At 33.3% G+C, this 5,560-nt stretch overlaps 1 long non-coding RNA gene across 4 annotated transcripts; it reads left to right on the top strand.

Annotated features, from left to right (window-relative positions):
- The first annotated feature begins 456 nt into the window (after positions 1-456).
- Positions 457-4,212, top strand: LOC104092548 (uncharacterized). 4 transcript variants are annotated; one of them, XR_685463.4, is made up of 6 exons: positions 565-656; positions 1,042-1,166; positions 2,248-2,465; positions 2,659-2,903; positions 3,053-3,317; positions 3,968-4,212. It is a non-coding gene; the product is annotated as an uncharacterized lncRNA (long non-coding RNA). The 4 variants fall into 4 exon arrangements; XR_685464.4 differs by lacking the exon at positions 1,042-1,166 and having other exon boundaries at positions 457-656; XR_011410888.1 differs by lacking the exon at positions 565-656 and having other exon boundaries at positions 679-1,166; positions 2,659-2,896.
- Positions 4,213-5,560: the final 1,348 nt, after the last annotated feature.

Below are 5,560 nucleotides of genomic sequence, written 5' to 3'. Positions count from 1 at the left end.
TATACGAAAATTAGAAAATAAAATCACGGATTTTCTACGAGTACCAAATTTTACTCTACTTATTTAATGGGATTCATGATTTTGAAAATAATAAAATAAATAACTAAGTTGATTAATCACCGTTGGCTTGCCTGACGACGGCGTTAGGCGCCATCACGACCTATAGTGGATTTTGGGTCGTGACAAATATATTTATAATTTTCTACAGCTTGTTGAGATTGATATAATATGTATATGCAAGAATCAGATCGTATCAGAAATTTCGAATGTTAGAATTTGGGTCTATAGTTGATGTATTAACACTACAAGAAATATACTTTTTAACGACTATTTTTTAACGAATGGATATGAATCCGGTCGTTATAAATGTATCTATGACGACCAACTTTTTTTCCGATTGTTAAAGCCAATTTTTAGATTGGCATTAACAAAGGAATAATGTTTGATCCTTAAAAAGCATAATATCCCGTCGTTAAAAAATATAATTAATCAGTAAAAAAAGGCGCTATGTTTTCCCTCTTTTCCCCCCAAACTAACCCTACGCCCACCCCACTTGCCCTCCAAAAATACTCTTAGCCTACTGCTCGACGAAAACCTAAAACTGCTATCAAGATTTAATTTATGGGAGAAGAGAAAATCGTTAGTCACCTCCGTAGGTATCAACTATTCATCTTAGAGTTTCTTCTCATCAAGTTAAGATTTGAAAATTTACTCTTTTTATATGTTATTTTTAGTTCAAATTAATAGGGTTGTGATTTGGCGTTCACTTTGGTGATATTGTTGTTCAAGAATTTGTGGCATGGCCGGTTAAGAATTAACAATTTTCTGTATGATCGATTTCAATTATCTTTATTTGTGCTCAATAATGTTCTAATTATTTTAATCTGGGCTTAAGAAACAAGAATTTTCAGAAAGGACAGTTTCAATGTGTAATCACCATATCGTCATGTCTATCTATTCTACTGCTTTACATTTGTGTTCTTCTCTTGCTTTCTCCTTCTTCATGGCGTGACTTCTGTTTTCCTTTATGTCGAGTAAAAGATTCAGTCGTTCTCCAGTTGGGTTCTAAATAATTTAGGGCCCTAGAAGGATAAAGCTCAATGTGTAAAAATTCGATAGTGGTTTTGATGATGGAGCTTAACAGTGATTTGCGCTACCATATAAAGGTATATTCTATTGAGTTTTAGACATATATTTGGTGTTTGAATTTTCGCTTCACTGAATTATTATGTTTTCAGTTCACAACTTGTTGGAACAAATCTTGTGATGTTTTTTTGTACAGTTTTTAATTTTTCACAATCTTCTTTAGAGAATTGTTGTCCATTACTTGTGGAAATGATTATATGATATAGGTTCACTTTCCCCCTAGATTGATCATTCCTTTATCTATATATGGAAAAGTTAAAGTTGAACAGAGCAGCATTTCTTATGTAATTTTAGGACTAAATATAAATGTGCATTTGTTTTCTGCTCTATGAGCCATCTACATTATCAACAAGGAAACAAATCAAACAAATTGTTAGTAACTCATGAAAGGAAAACACTTTTATATGTTTAAACTTATAAACATTCTTTCAGTCTTGCGTTGTCTGCCTTTTAAGTGAATGGTTTAATTCTTTCAGTGTTTGCTCCTGTAATGATGGATTATATTGTTTCAACCTTGCCTCAAACTTGGGATTTTTTAAAATTTCTCCAAAGATCCTTGCTTTATATATATATTATCCATGTGAAATAACTGTCATGAGTCTGAATTTAGTTTTAAATTTTGCATACCCTCCTATTATTCGAATGAAAATATATGGACCTGAAAAAGCCAAGATCTTTTCGTTATAAATTATAGTGCTTTTTGTATCTTTTATTTACATTGTTGCATCTTGATCAAAAAGGCTACGTAGTTCAAATACATGCCATATACGAGTAAAGTGTTGCAGAAATCAAAAGTTAGCTTTATCTGAAATTGAAAGTTTTGTTGAGGTTTTATGCTCTATATTTTCAAGAAATATGTATTATCGGATTGAAAAGAGATATCAGTTCTATTAAAAAAAGAACATTTATCCCATTTTTTCTAGATTATCAAATAGTTTCTGTTTGTTTTGGAACACGGGATTTGAAGAAGTTGCTTGGTACCTTCTTCCTTCCTGCTCCGTTCATCTTTCAAAAGCTCCTATTACTTTCATTTTTTATGGTGGATAGATAAGATATTCATCTTGCATTTGGAGTAGTTAATAGGGAAACCTCTGCTTGTAGGGAAAAAATCCTTTGTATAGTTTGGTCCAAAACTGCTGGTGCTTATCATGGACCCCAAGATTATAAAGGAAGTATTCTTCAATAACTATCGGTATCAAAAGCCTCATTCAAATCCAGTAACCAAGTTATTGGCACAAAGACTTGTAAGCGAAAAGGAAGGCAAATGGGCAAAACATAGAAAAATCATCACTCCTGCCTTCCACCTGGAGAAGCTAAAGGTTTGTAAGTGCAATGAATTCTCCTTAAGTAGTCCATTTTTATCTTTTCTTTCATCAAAACGGAAACTTCCTCTTCATTGTGACTCTTTTTTGAATTACTTGTTTGGAACCATTTTGTATTCCTAATTACAAAGTCGGAACATTTTGAATAAGTGTCCCTTCATTGGCTTTCTCTTAACTATTTCTTAAACAGCATATGCTTCCAGCTTTTGGTTAGAGCTGTACTGAGATACTGAGCAAATGGGAAGACATTGTTGCAGTTGAGGGCTCACATGAGATAGATATATGGCATGGCCTTCAACAATTAAGTAGTGATGTGATCTCTCGGACAGCCTTCGGTAGTAGCTATGAAGAAGGTAGAAGGATATTTGAACTTCAAAAGGAAGAAGCTCAATATCTTATGGAAGCTATACACTCTGTTTATATTCCAGGCTGGAGGTGATTTGCCCTAATTATCACCATAGTACTCCTTTACAAATTTCACTTGGCAGTGCAACATGATTAACTCTTGCCCTTGTGTTTGATAATTTGTTGATGCATATCTCTTTCCCTTTTCTGATTTTTTGCTTATTAAACTGTTTTGATAGGTTTTTGCCAATAAAGAGGAACAGAAGAATGAAGGAAATTGAAAAGTATGTTCAAGTCTCAATTAGAGGTATTATTGATAAAGAGTAAAGACAATGAAAGTATGAGAGGTGAATATTGAGGATCTGCTTGGTATATTGCTGGAATCAAATTTTAAAGAAATTGAATAGCAGGCATCAGGATTGACAAGCACAGGCCAGAGAAGAGGTGTTGCAAGTCTTTGGGAGTTAGAAAATAGATTTTGATGGATTGAATCGTCTACAAATTGTAAGTGTTCTAGTTAGTCGATTCAATTTCTCAGCCATGGATTTTCCTGTTATTGTTATTATGCAGTGCTTAAATTAAAAATGAACTAGATGTTGCTTCTAATGTTTGATACTAGACTGGATATAGTCATGTCTCAAGACAACTCTATAGCCATGAGTAGGGGCAGATTATATTATCTGTGGGTGCCTCCGCACCATTACTTCAGCTAAACTCAAACAATTTTTAGGAAAAGATATTATAATACTAATTTCATACTCATTTTGACAAAGGAGTAATGGTGCAGTGGTACTAAGCAACCACATGCTTAAAACTCTAGATCCTCTTATGAACATGAGAGACAACTCAGCTCGTCAAGAAAGGGGATGAAAAGTAATTTGCTCGTACTAACCAATGTGACTGTAAAGGATGATTTAGATACCCCTGAACAACTCTGACAACATTGGCAAGGAAAAGATGATTTGAAACTTTTTGATTCCCGAATGCACTTTGCGAGTTCAATCACTAGTTATTGTTCACATGTTGTTTTAGGTACTTCAGTGTTTGTATCCTTCGTGTGATGATTGAGCACTAAAATATATTGATTTCTCCTATTTCTTTTTTAATAGCTTATTCTTTGTTACTACACTGACATAATCTTGTTCTTCTAGCAGATCAAGAATTTGAAGCCCGAATATCAATTCTTGAAGAAAGTGCAGAGCAAAAAGTTAAAATACAAGAAATCTTTTATTTTGTTCGGGTGGTTTAATGGCGTCTTATGTACATTGGATACATTTTTTCTCTTTTTTGGAGTTGATAAAATGTTGTCATACAATTTGGACACTTTATGTTTCTTCGGTTCTTTGTATTAACGATGATATTTTATATGAATATTGATTATTTAATATATTTTTGATTGTGTCGTGTGTGTATGAAAGCATATGAAATAAATATATAATATTCAATAAAATAAAGCTTTATAATTATATTTATTAAAACTTATCATTAGCGAAGGGAAATTTGGGCATTTAAAGCACCTGTAACGACCGAATTTGTTGCTCCCATAAATATTTTTGATGACCAGAATGACTATTTAGCGAAGGAAAAATCTGTCGCTAAAAAAGACATACTATGACCGGAGTTTATGTCGTCTCTAAATATTCTTTAACGACCGACTTACAGTCCGGTCGTTAACTTTTAACGTCAAACCTTTTAACGACCGGCGACGACCGAATTTTGTCCGGCCGTTACTAGCTTATAATGACCAGTTTTTTCCTCGCTAAAGACCCTTTTTCTTGTAGTGTAAGGTTGTAGTGTAAGGTTGAAGAAAGAATCTTTAGTTAGGTTGTGTTGACAGGCTTATATAGCTTATGGTGACTTTGATGTTATTGGACTCCAATTGATATTCCGAGACTTTGGATAGGTCTATATCGTTGAATTGAACTTGTGTGCAAAGTTTGGAAGTAATCTGAAGTGTTTAAGTGTAATTCAGACACTCTTTTGAATGAATGAATATTTAACAACTTAAGAGAAATTCTATTCGGTTTGAGCCTTGATTCTTTATTGTGATGTTTTCTGGGTGTTTTGAGACTTTGGATAAGTTTGGATAATGTATTTTTACTTGTTGGTATAATTGGATGTGGTCCCGAGGGGCTCGAGTGTATTTTGGATCATTGGTTGAGAAACTAGTTAAGTTAAGAATTTGGAGTTTGACCATGGTCAATATCGGGTCAAGATGACCTCTTTACGGTGTTTTGAGTGCACGACTAGGTTTGTAGCATATTTTATAATTAAAATGCATATATGGTTTGTGTCCGGGAAAAATTAAATTGAGTTGAAGAAATTGAATTGAGTTAAAGAAATTGAGGATTTTAGTAAAAACTTTTCTAAATCATATATTGATGATTTGAAGTCGATTTGAGGTCGGAATTGGATGATATTAGTATGGTTGAGCTCGTATCGGAATGAGTGTTCAGAATTTGTAATATTTGTCGGATTTCGGGGTTGTGTCTAGGGCTGACTTTTTGAGTTGACTTTTTAATTTTAGTTAAAAATCGAAACTTTATTATTTAGAATCGTTTTTTATGGCTTTTATTTATGATATTAAGTTATTTTGGCTAGAATCGAGCCGTCTGAAGGTTGTGTCACGCGGGAACGACTTCTTAGAGTATTGATTTAGCTTCTTTGAGGTAAGTATGATCTTACCTAACTTTGTGTGGGAGAATTATCCCATTGGATTTGGTCAACTTGCACTACTTACTATGTAA

Source organism: Nicotiana tomentosiformis, chromosome 9 (assembly GCF_000390325.3).
Source record: "Nicotiana tomentosiformis chromosome 9, ASM39032v3, whole genome shotgun sequence".
In the NCBI taxonomy this organism is placed as follows: domain Eukaryota; kingdom Viridiplantae; phylum Streptophyta; class Magnoliopsida; order Solanales; family Solanaceae; genus Nicotiana; species Nicotiana tomentosiformis.
This window is presented reverse-complemented; position numbering and strand designations above follow the sequence as displayed.